Raw genomic sequence first — 12,996 nt, forward strand, 5'->3', positions numbered from 1 at the left:
GGCCTGCTGAGTGACTCGCGGCCTCTTGCTATTGAACCATCTGAGCCCTGCGGACGAGGTCGCGGCTCCCGAACACTGAACCACCTAGGCCTGCTGAGTGACTCGCGGCCCCCAGCTATTGAACCATCTGAGCCCTGCTGACGGAATCGCGGCTCCCGAACTTCGACCACTTGTGCCTGCTGAGAGACTCGCGGCGCTCCCCTTGAGGACGACTCGGTAAGAGATCGCCCAGAGACACGACACCCTCCAGCTCGAGGATTGTGAGCTTTCCGTAGGGTATTTCGCAGAGACACTATCTTGAAAGACTGTCCCGCTACCCCCATTCCCCACGACCGATTTGTGGTACGTTGTGCCACTGCTGTACTGCTTGCATCTTGGATCATCAAGATCCCTTGAAATCATCGATAAAAGAACCTATCGTCCTACAAAGAATACGTGTGGTGTCACTCTGTTCGTAGTGTATCTCAGGGTGTGCGCGCCTGGTTCGGCCTACTTGGGAGAGGTGGGTCGCAGGGGTGGGCAAGACGTGTATCGAACCCCCCTCCGGCGAACGCCTTTCCAACATTTGGTGGCAGACGACGGGATCCGAGCCGACACCGAAAGAGAGTGTGCAGTAACCGACTGACGCACTACCAAACAGAGATGGAAGGAGAAACCTCCCTGGGTGCCGCAGGTACCGAAATAAGCTCACCGTTCCGAGAGGATCAATTGGACTATTACACGCATATAGAATTAAAACAGTTTTGCAAAGACCTTGGCATCGCTACCACCGGACTAAGCACAAAAGAAGACTTCCAGAAAGTACTGAAAACCTGGGTCGAGACGGGGGCGCCCCCTACCCAAACGGAAGGAAACTCTACCCATGAACCACCAAGCATCCCGGCGAGAAACAACGGGCCAGAGGGGAACCTGTCCCCCGAGGAACTAGCGGACCGAGAGAGAAGCCGCAACCACGAACTTGAACTGGCAAAACTAAAAATCGAGGGAGAAATAAAACTGGCAGAGAAGAAGTTGGCCGTCGAGCAGTTACGGCTACAAGGGGAACTCGAAGAGAAGAGACTCCAAAGGGAGCACGACGAAAAGAAACTCCAGCTAGAACATGAACGCGGCCTGAAGGAGATTGAGTGGCGGGCTAGAAACGAAAAGTCACAGCCGTCCGGGAATCCACCGTCCGCTCCCACCGGGGAAACCAAAGTTCACATCCCCAAGGATGTGGTAAAGGAGTATTACAAGAACGATGATATCCAGCAGTGGTTTAAAGCCTACGAAGTCGCCATGACCGCTCACCGAGTCCCGCAGAAGGATTGGGGGGCTGGCCTATGGGGCCGGTTCTTAAGCGAAGGAAGAGACACTCTGCTAGATCTGCCCTCCACGGTCATGAACTCCTACAGCCACATGAAGGAAGCCCTCGTGGGCCGGTACGGACTCACCCCCGAAATGTACCGACAACGATTCCGAGATTGCAAGAAAATACCGGGCACCACGTGGGTAGAATACGTGAACTTTTACAGCCGGGCCTTGGACGGGTGGATCAAGGACAGCAAGGTCTCCACCTTCGAAGAACTGTTCGATCTGATTGCCTGGGAACATTTAGCGGCCAATTGCTTTATAGAACTGCGCCAGCATCTCCTGGACAGTAAACTCACCGACCCTCGGAAGCTGGCCGCTGAGGCTGATCGTTGGGTGAACACCCGGGCCACCCGAGGCCCCGTGGGGGACTACGGCCGCCACAATCAAGGCCCCCCCCGCCAGAGGGGCGGAGGGAACCACGGCCGGCCAAGAGACTTCCCCGGGGGGTCCTCCACCAGCCCCCCCCAGCAGCCCACCAGCGGCGGGTTCGGCACTGTCCCCAGCAAGCACCGGAGCCCCAGGACGACCAGGTCCACGAGCTAGGATCACCTGCTTCCGCTGCCAACAGCCCGGGCACTACGCCAATGATCCACAGTGTCCCCAGTATCAGCGAACCACAACGACCAACCCCACGGCCCGGCAGATGGCCTCCGTGGCTCTGGGGGAAGAGATGGAAGACTCCGAGGAATGGGAACCGGCGGCCATGGCCCTGGTCTCCCTTGGTGATCGAGAAATGGTCCCCGGGACACCCTTGCCCGCCAACACAGAAAAATACCGACAGCAGGTGACCATCAACGGCCACCGAGTCGCGGGACTCCGCGACACCGGGGCGAGTGTCACCGCGGTCCACCGCAGCCTAATTTCAGAAGACCAGATCCTAACCGGGGCCCTCTGTCCGGTCGTATCCTCCGACAATTCTGAGAGCCTCTGCCAGATGGCGCTGGTGCCCTTCGAGTGGGGAGGGGTCTCCGGAGAACTGAAGGTAGCGGTCCGGACCTCGCAGCCCGTAGACTGCCTCCTGGGCAACGACCTGGAGAGTTCCCCGTGGGGGCAAGTAGAACGAAGAGCCCACCTGGAGATGATGGGCCTACCAGAATGGGTCTGCGCCACCACGCGCTCCATGACCGCACGATTGCCTCTCCCCAAGGGCGGTGAAGCCCTCTTACCGAACACTATCCCCAAGAGCCGAGACCCCCTACCAGAAGCGGTCAACCCTCCTTCCGAGGGAGAAGGAGACACTAACCCGGGGGAGGGACCGGAACCTTCCGCCCCAGAGGCCCTGACGGAGCTCGAAGAAATGCCCGAGATGGCCCAGTGGCGCTGTGAAGGGGGGCCCTCCCGCGAAGAGTTCTGCCAGGAACAGGCCACCTGCCCCTCCCTCGAGGGACTTAGACAACAAGCCGAAGCCCAGGCCGCCGGTGACCGAACCTGAACCCATTGGATCTATTGGGACAATGGCCTCCTATACAGCGAGCAAAAGACCGCCGAGCTAGGCGCAGCACGGGTACTGGTAGTACCCCTGCGGTTCCGGAGCCTCCTCCTGGGCCTGGCCCACGATGTACCCTTGGCAGGACACTTAGGCCAAGACAAGACAAGACATATCAGCGATTGGTTACGCACTTCTATTGGCCCAAGATGCGAGCGAATGTAGAAGTACACTGCAAATCCTGCCTCACGTGCCAGGGCAGTGGGAAGAGTGGCGGAAAACGCAAAGCTCCTTTACAACCGTTCCCCGTTGTGAGTACCCCGTTCGAGCGGGTCGGCATCGACATCGTGGGACCCCTGGATCCGAAGACCGCCCAGGGCCACAGATTCATCCTTGTCCTGGTGGACCATGCCACCCGCTACCCCGAGGCCATCCCCCTCCGCACCGTGACGGCTCCCGTGGTGGGCCGGGCTCTCATGGGGATCTTCTCCCGTGTCGGATTTCCCCGCGAGGTTGTGAGTGATCGCGGCACTAACTTTATATCCCGCTACATGAAGTCCCTGTGGCAGCAGTGCGGAGTCACGTATAAGTTCACGACCCCCTACCACCCCCAGGGCAACGGCCTAGTGGAACGCTTCAACCGAACCCTGAAGGGAATGATCCTGGGCCTCGAAGAGCCCCTGCGCCGGAAATGGGACGTCCTCCTCCCTTGCCTCCTGTTCGCATACCGAGAAGTCCCCCAAAAGTCTCTGGGGTTCAGCCCCTTCGAACTGCTGTACGGACATCCCGTCCGAGGGCCCCTGAGCCTGGTCAAAGAGGGCTGGGAGACAAGCCCCCGGGGGACACCCCCTGATGTGTTCCGCTACATCCTGGCGCTCCGCAACCAGACGAGAAAGTTCAGAGAACTCGCAGAGACTAACCTCGAGGCCAGCCAAGCGGAAATGAAGCGCTGGTATGACCAGAACGCAACCCTGGTCGAGTTCCAGCCGGGCCAGCAGGTTTGGGTCATGGCTCTGGTGAAACCCTGCGCCCTACAAGACAAATGGACTGGTCCCTTCAAGGTGGTCGAGCGGAAGAGCCAGGTCACGTATCTGGTCGACGTACAGTCCCCACGGAACCCCCTCCGGGTCCTCCACGTGAACCGTCTCAAGCCCCACTTTGTAAGGACGGAATTAAGTTTGCTACTGGCCACCGATGATGGGGCGGAAGAAGACACCGAACCCCTGCCCGACCTCCTGTGCGCTAAAGAACTGGATGGTTCCGTGGAGGGAGTGAAACTGTCGACCACCCTCACTCCCCAGCAGTCCGACGACTGCCGCCAGCTGCTCAGACAATTCGCAGACCTCTTCTCCCTCATTCCCAGGGTTACCGACTGGTGTGTCCACGACGTGGACACCGGCGACAGCCCGCCTGTGAGACACCGAGCCTACCGGGTGCCTGACCGGGTCCGCACCTGCATCAAGACCGAGGTACAGAATATGCTCACCCTGGGAGTGATCGAACCCTCCGACAGCCCCTGGGCCAGCCCGGTGGTTCTGGTCCCGAAGGCGGCTTCCCCAGGGGTCGCCCCCGAACTAAGATTCTGTGTGGACTATCGGGGGCTCAATGCGGTCACCCGCGCAGACGCTCACCCTATTCCCCGAGCCGACGAGCTCATCGACCGCCTGGGGGCCGCCCGGTTCCTCAGCACTTTCGACCTGACCTGCGGATACTGGCAGATTGCTCTCACGGAGGGAGCAAAAGAGCGCTCTGCCTTCTCCACGCCAGATGGCCACTACCGCTTCAGGGTCATGCCGTTCGGGATGAAAAATGCCCCAGCCACGTTCCAGCGGTTGGTGAACAAGGTCCTTGCCGGACTCGAGGAGTTCAGCGCAGTGTACCTTGACGACATCGCCGTATTCAGCTCTCAATGGCACGAGCATCTCCAGCACCTCCGACAAGTACTAATGGCCCTGCGCCAAGCAGGCCTAACAGTGAAAGCCAGCAAATGCCAGCTCGGGCAAGGCTCCGTGGTCTACCTGGGCCATCAGGTGGGCAGCGGCCAGGTCGCCCCTCTCCAGCCGAAGATCGACGCCATCAAGTCCTGGGAGCCCCCCACCACGCAGACAGAGGTTCGGGCCTTCCTGGGCCTTACGGGGTACTACCGGAGGTTCATTAAAAATTATGGTAGTATCGCGGGGCCCCTCACAGAGTTGACCTCCAAAAAGCTCCTGAAGAATGTGCAGTGGACCACCCCGTGCCAGCAGGCGTTCGACGCCTTGAAAACCGCCATGTGCACCGCCCCATTACTCAAGGCCCCCGACTACTCCCAAGAGTTTGTGGTCCAGACCGACGCATCCGAACCCGGCATCGGGGCCGTGCTCTCGCAGTTCGACGACAAGGGCATTGATCAGCCCATAGCCTTCATCAGCCGACGGCTGCTGCCGCGAGAGCAGCGTTGGAGTACTATAGAACGAGAGACCTTTGCCGTAGTCTGGGCCCTCAAGAAACTACGGCCCTACTTGTTCGGAACCCATTTTCGGGTACAGACGGACCACCGGCCCTTGCGGTGGCTAATGCAGATGAGGGGGGAGAACCCCAAGCTACTACGATGGTCCATCTCTCTCCAAGGGATGGATTTCACTACCGAACATCGCCCCGGGACGGATCATGCCAACGCCGACGGCCTGTTCTTCCGCTTCGGCGAGGAGAACCCCCCAGTGGATGGGTAGTTCTCCACGCCTTTCAGCTGGGGGGGACGCGTGTGAGACCGGCCTCGCGGCGTTGTCCTCTCCATCATCCCGCCAACCTGCAACCACCCTCAAGACACGACATCTCCGACTCCGGCCGCCCCAGCCACCCCCGATCCGCGGGCCGGCCAGAGGCCTGACAGACTCAACACCTACCACGCATGTCCAACCGAGGGAGCGGGAACCCTCGATCCAGACCCAGAGGCGCCAGCCCAGTCACACCTCGGGTCGCCTTCCCCGGGAGGACTCAATCGGCCACCAGGCCCCTGGGGAGCAGGCGCCTCCCCTGCCGAGCGTCTGGGGTCCCTCCCAGACCCACCTGAAAAGACCAAAGAAGTGAGCGGCAGGAAATCCCGCCGAACCCCCTCCGTCACCCCAGGCCCCCCTCTGCGAGCACTCCGGACTTCAAAGAGCCAGCGGAGTATAACAAGGGGTGCCGGAGAGCTGAGTGCAGAGAAGACCTGGAACCATCCGAGCCTGCAGACGCTGTCGCGGCTCCTGAATGCTGAAGTCACCTGGGCCTGCTGAGTGACTCGCGGCCTCTTGCTATTGAACCATCTGAGCCCTGCGGACGAGGTCGCGGCTCCCGAACACTGAACCACCTAGGCCTGCTGAGTGACTCGCGGCCCCCAGCTATTGAACCATCTGAGCCCTGCTGACGGAATTGCGGCTCCCGAACTTCGACCACTTGTGCCTGCTGAGAGACTCGCGGCGCTCCCCTTGAGGACGACTCGGTAAGAGATCGCCCAGAGACACAACACCCTCCAGCTCGAGGATTGTGAGCTTTCCGTAGGGTATTTCGCAGAGACACTATCTTGAAAGACTGTCCCGCTACCCCCATTCCCCACGACCGATTTGTGGTACGTTGTGCCACTGCTGTACTGCTTGCATCTTGGATCATAAAGATCCCTTGAAATCATCGATAAAAGAACCTATCGTCCTACAAAGAATACGTGTGGTGTCACTCTGTTCATAGTGTATCTCAGGGTGTGCGCGCCTGGTTCGGCCTACTTGGGAGAGGTGGGTCGCAGGGGTGGGCAAGACGTGTATCGAACCCCCCTCCGGCGAACGCCTTTCCAACAGACAACTATCGGCACATTTTGCATTCATAGTTAAGAGGGTGCAGGTACATCGCTCACAGGTTTACTCCATGTCCTCAGATCCTGAAGCTTTGCATGATACAGGTTGCTTGAGGAAGCGTATTATCCTGGGGAGTGGTCAGCTAACAAGGGGACTACTGTCCCAAGTTATGGCCGGGAACGCGGGCCGGGGTGGTACTCCCTTACTGGGGTGTATAGAGAAGGGCAAACTCCGACCAAGCTCGGTTGAAGGGTATTCTGGTTGCACCAAGCTGGGGGATAGATGTATGGTCAGTGGGTCTGGATGCCCTCTACTTGGCCCCTCGCCCTTCTGGAGAGGGTTACCCTCGGGGTCATGCTGACAACAAGCCCCTCACTAATTTGGGGTTGAACGGGTACGGAAAGCGTGATGAAAGATGTCAGGCAATCCGGGCCCTGGCAGGCAAATGTTGCAGTCACCCTTTTTTGCAGGTGCAGCACATCCGGTGTTCTGGGTGGGCTTGTTAGTGGAGCACATCATGCCGGGGGACGATGGGAATCCCAATGTGTTAAAAGGTACATCTGCCCGCAGCCACCCAGTGGAGTGGCCGGAAGACAGGTCATGTGTTTTATGTACAGGCGAATGTTGAGTAGACCAGAGGCACCCCTGTGAGAAACCTGAGGTTTGTTGGGGTGCAGTGGTAATAGGTATTATGTGCAAGCTGGACTAGTTGTATCGAATGGTGAGCTGTGCTCAACAAAGGGTGTTTAGCAACCTAGCATTTCTCGGCCTGGCGCAGGAGGATTAACAGCGCCATGAGGAAATTCACTGAACAAAGGGGGTTTAGCTTCATCCGCATGGTTTAATGCACGCCCAGTCCATAGGGTGTTTTGATGGAGAAGGTGTACACCGGTCCAGAGTGGGAATGGACCTGTTCTTGCTTGACCTGGGGGAGGCCTTGGTATCAGCAGGGTGTAGATAAATGATGCCTATCTTGGTGGGGGGCCCTGGTTGTGACAGTAGCCACACCCAGAGCTGTGGCAAAGTTACAGGGCGATCCAGAGGCTGCAAGGTACAGAGGGGTACCCTCTGCACGAGCACAACAAAAGTGCAAAGGCCAAATATCCCCAGGGAAGTCCTCAAGTTGGACCCTGGAGGGCGGTTGTGGACCTGAGCAACCTGGGGGCATGAGTAATGTGGTGGACTGGCGGTCCACCAGTGGGAGGGGTTATCCCCTCCCCCAAATCTGGCAAACACCGATTGGCTATGGCCACGATGTAATTTGGCTTATCAGGTGGGCAGGGGGCGAGGGGCTGCCTGCCCTGGGATCACCCGTAACATAACCCACCATGTTGGCATATTTGTTATGCAAAAAAACCTGCAGCAACTTTCTCCACAAAGAAGGTGTTGTGTCTGTTTATTTCTCCAACACATTGCTGTGTGGGGGATGGGAGTGTTGCTGAAATTGGCACTATTGCGGGCTGCCCCGGGTCCATGAATGGGACCGTCGTAAGATGGCGGCCCCCCTTAGTGCCACATGAGGGCACACGAGGCAGCCGCCCAGTGTTTGCGACCCCCTAAGGGTCCGCATGCATGCATCACTTCCGGGCATGAGTGGGAGGGGGCGCGGTACAAATACCTCTCCCGCCCACTGGACGTCCTCTTTTGCCCACTGCCCTGACGCTGTTTCCCTCCCTACCGCTTACCCGGCGTACAGGCAGGGTGTGGGGGGATGAGTTTGTCTAATTAATTATTTTGTGTTGCAGGTGCAGTTACAGGGCGATCCAGATTCTGCAAGGTACAGAGGGGTACTGTTGGAAGGCGTTCACCGGGGAGGCTGCGGACTGCATTCCTGACCACCCGGGGACCCACCCCTCCCAGAGTTAGGCCGAGCAAGAGCGGGGAGGCCCTTCCTGGAAGGGTCTCGTACCTAGGATCGCACACGCTGCGCTACACTCTTCTGATAGAGGGACACCACACAGTAGTTCTTCGTAAGACAGTATACTTTATCGTTAGTTGTAAGGGATCTTTATGATCCGGAAGGCAGGTATAGAATTAATGCCACAAGCGGCGGCGATCTCGTGATGGGGGAATGGGGGTAGCGGGACAGTCTTTGAATCAGTGTCTCTGCGGAGTATCCTGCGCACAGCTCTCAATCCTCGAGCTGAGGGGATGTTGCTTCTCTCGGCAATCTCTGCCGATTCTCGTGGAGGAGGGTGCCGCGAGTCACTCAGCAGGCACAGGTGGTTCGTAGTTCGGGGAGCCACGACAGCGTCAGCAGGGCTCAGATGGTTCAGAGTTAGGGGAGCCTCGACAGTGTCAGCAGGGCTCAGATGGTTCAGAGTTCGGGGAGCCGCGACAGCGTCAGCAGGGCTCAGATGGTTCAGAGTTCGGGGAGCCGCGACATCGTCAGCAGGGCTCAGATGGTTCAGAGTTCGGGGAGCCGCGACAGCGTCAGCAGGGCTCAGATGGTTCAGAGTTCGGGTAGCGTTCTTCGGTTCGGGGAGCGATCGAGCCGCGACCAGGTCAGCAGGCTCTCGTCAGTCCAGGTCTTCTCTGCCTCCCGTCCCTTCCGCACCCCTTGTTATACTTCCCCTCCTCTTTGAAGTCCGGAGTCCTCGCCGAGAGGGGTCTTGGTGCCTGGGGGCGGTGTGTCGGGGCTTCCTGTCGCTCGGCCCTTTGATCTGTTCAGGTGGGTCCGGGAGGGACTCCAGACACCCAGCAGGCGAGGCGGCCGCTCACCGGGGGCCTGGTGGCCGATCGAAACCTTCCTTGGGGAAGAGACCAGAGGTGTGACAGGGTCGGCGCCTCTCGGTCTGGCTTGGGGGGTTTCTCTCTCCCTCGGCCGGGCATGCGTTTTGGGGGTCTGGCCGGCCATCGGGATGTTGGGCCATGGTGGCCGGAAGTCTGTGACATCGAGGATCGGTGCGGTTGCAGGGTGGCTTGCTGGTCGGGAGGGCCCACGCCACGAGGCCGGTCTCACACGTGTCCCCCCCAGCTGAAAGGCGGGGAGAACTACCCATCCACTTGGGGGTTCTCCTCGCTGAAGCGGAAGAATCGGGACAGGCCGTCTGCGTTGGCGTGGTCCGTCCCGGGGCGATGCTCCACAGTGAAATCCATTCCCTGGAGGGAGATGGACCAGCGTAGCAGCTTGGGGTTTTCTCCTTGCATCTGCATCAACCACCGCAAAGGTCGGTGATCTGTTTGAACTCGGAAGTGTGTTCCAAACAGGTAGGGCCGTAGCTTTTTGAGGGCCCAGACTACTGCGAAGGTCTCCCTTTCAATGGTGCTCCACCGCTGTTCTCGGGGCAGCAACCTTCGGCTGATGAAGGCTATGGGCTGATCTATGCCTTTGTCGTTGAACTGTGAGAGGACTGCCCCGATGCCGTGTTCCGAGGCGTCCGTCTGGACCACAAACTCCTGGGCGTAGTCGGGGGCTTTAAGTACCGGAGCAGTACATATAGCGGCTTTCAAGGCGTCGAGCGCTTTCTGGCATGGGGGAGTCCATTGTATTTTCTTGGGGTGTTTTTTGGAGGTTAGCTCTGTGAGGGGGCCTGCGATGCTGCCATAGTTCTTAATAAACCTCCGGTAGTAACCGGTGAGGCCCAGGAAGGCCCGGACTTCCGTTTGGGTCGTTGGGGGTTCCCAGGACAAGATGGCGTCGATCTTTGGCTGGAGGGGGGCGTCCTGCCCGCTTCCCACCTGGTGCCCCAGATAGATTACGGAGCCTTGTCCAATTTGACATTTGCTGGCTTTGATGGTGAGGCCGGCCCGGCGCAGAGCCAGCAGGACTTGTCGGGGGTGTTGGAGGTGCTCGGTCCATTGAGAGCTGAATACCGCTATATCGTCGAGGTACGCTGCGCTGAACCCCTCTAGTCCGGACAGGACCCTGTTCACCAGCCGCTGGAAGGTGGCCGGGGCATTCTTCATTCCAAACGGCATCACCCTAAAGCGGTAGTGTCCATCCGGGGTGGAGAAGGCGGAGCGCTCCTTGGCTCCCTCGGTGAGGGCAATCTGCCAGTATCCGCAAGTTAGGTCGAAGGTGCTGAGGTAGCGAGCGGCCCGAGGCGGTCGATGAGCTCGTCGGCGCGGGGGATAGGGTGAGCGTCCGCTCGGGTGACCGCATTGAGTCCTCGGTAGTCCACACAAAACCTTAGCTCAGGGGCGACACCAGGGGCAGCCGCTTTCGGGACCAGGACTACTGGGCTGGCCCAGGGGCTGTCGGAGGGTTCAATCACCCCGAGGGCCAACATCTTCGCTACCTCGGTCTGGATGCAGGTTCGGACCCGATCAGGGACCCGGTAGGCCCGGTGTCTCACTGGCGGGCTGTCGCCGGTGTTCACATCGTGGACACACCAGTCGGTGACCCCGGGGGTTAGGGAGAAGAGGTCCGTGAACTGCCTTAGTAGCTGGCGGCAGTCGTCGGACTGTTGGACTGTGAGGGCGGTTGACAGTCTCACCCCCTCCACGGAACCATCGGTCTCTTTAGCCCCCAGGGGGTCTGGAAGGGGCTTGGTGTCTTCTTCAGCCCCATCGTCGGTGGCCAGGAGTAAACTCAACTCCGTCCTCACAAAGTGGGGTTTGAGGCAGTTCACGTGGAGGACCCGGAGGGGGTTCCGCGGGGACTGCACATCGACGAGATAGGTGACTTGGCTCTTCCGCTCGACCACCTTGAAGGGTCCAGTCCATTTGTCTTGGAGGGCGCAGGGTTTCACCGGGGCCATGACCCAGACTTGTTGGCCCGGCTGAAACTCGACCAGCGTGGCATTCTGGTCATACCAGCGCTTCATCTCTTCCTGGCTAGCCTCGAGGTTCGCCTCTGCGAGTTCTCGGAATTTCCGGGTCTGGTTGCGGAGCGCCAAGATGTATCGGAACACATCCGGAGGGGTCCCCCGGGGAGTCGTTTCCCAACCCTCCTTGACCAGGCTCAGGGGTTCGGGATCTGGAGGCACCGACCCATTGTCGGGAATGGTCGCTTCTTCCGGAAGGGGGTCGTCGGGCTGGGGTAGTGCCTCCAGGACCTCGGGGATGGTGACTGTGTTCAGCGGAATGGCCTCACCTCCCTCGGAGGAAGGCAATCTGAGAGTCATAGAGCGCGTGGTGGCGCATACCCATTCGGGTAGGCCCATCATCTCTAGATGGGCTCTTCGTTCCACTTGTCCCCACGGGGAATTCTCAAGGTCGTTGCCCAGGAGGCAGTCTACGGGCTGGGAGGTTCGGACTGCCACCCTCAACTTGCCGGTGACTCCCCCCCATTCGAAGGGGACCAGGGCCATCCGGCATAGGCTCTCGGAATTGTCTGACGATATGACTGGACAAAAGGCGTCGGGCAGGATCTGGTCTTCGGAGACCAGGTGACAGTGGACCGCTGTGACACTCGCCCCCGTGTCCCGGAGGCCCTCGACGCGGTGACCGTTGACCGTCACCGGCTGTCGGTACTTCTTCGTGTTGGCGGGCAGGGACGTTCCGGGGACCATCTCTCGGTCCCCTAGGGAGACCAAGGCCATGGCGGCTGGTTCCCATTCTTCGGAGTCTTCCATCTCTTCCCCCAGGGCTACGGAGGCCATTTGTCGAGCCGGCGGGGTTGTCGTGGCGGGTCGTTGGTACATGGGACATTGAGGGTCACTGGCATAGTGTCCGGTCTGTTGGCAGCGAAAACAGGTGATCCTCACTCGGGGCCCCGACCTCCCCGGGGGCCCGGTGCTGGCCGGAGGTGGGGCTGGAAAGGGCGGAGGTTGTCCTCTGGGGGGACTGTGCTGGGATCCCCCTGGGAGTTCTCTTGGTCGGCCTTGATTCCCTCCGCCCCTCTGGCGGGGGGGTCCCTGACTGTGGCGACCGTAGTCTCCCACGGGACCCCGCGAGGCCCGGGTGTTCACCCATCGGTCAGCCTCAACGGCCAGTTTTCGAGGGTCCGTGAGTTTGCTGTCCAGGAGGTGCTGGCGTAACTCCACAAAGCAATTGGCGGATAAGTGTTCCCATGAGATTAGGTCGAACAGCTCCTCAAAGGTGGAGACCTTGCTGCCCTTGATCCACCCGTCCAAGGCCCGGCTGTAAAAGTTCACGTACTCCACCCATGTGGTACCGGGTATCTTCTTGCAGTCTCTAAATCGTTGCCGGTACATTTCGGGGGTGAGCCCATATCTGGCTACTAGGGCATCCTTCATGTGACTGTAGGAGTTCAGCACCGAGGAGGGTAGATCTAGTAGGGTATCTCTCCCCTCGCTCAGGAACCGGCCCCACAACCCAGCCCCCCAGTCTTTCTGCGGGACTCGATGGGAGGTCATGGCGACTTCGTAGGCCTTGAACCATTGCTGGATGTCGTCGTTCTTATAGTATTCCTTCACCACATCCTTGGGGATGTGGACCTTTGGTTCCACGACGGAGGAGAGGGGTTGCGTTCCCGAGGGTCTGGCCTCCTCACTTTTAGCCTTG

General features: G+C 59.6%; 1 protein-coding gene across 1 annotated transcript in view; it reads right to left on the reverse strand.

The window, feature by feature from the left end:
* The window catches only part of LOC146829730 (ras-related protein Rab-38-like), a 378,790-nt gene that overhangs the window by 219,986 nt on the left and 145,808 nt on the right, over positions 1-12,996 (reverse strand). The window lies entirely within an intron of this gene.

Source organism: Triturus cristatus, chromosome 5_2, assembly GCF_964204655.1.
Source record: "Triturus cristatus chromosome 5_2, aTriCri1.1, whole genome shotgun sequence".
Classification (NCBI taxonomy): Eukaryota; Metazoa; Chordata; class Amphibia; order Caudata; family Salamandridae; genus Triturus; species Triturus cristatus.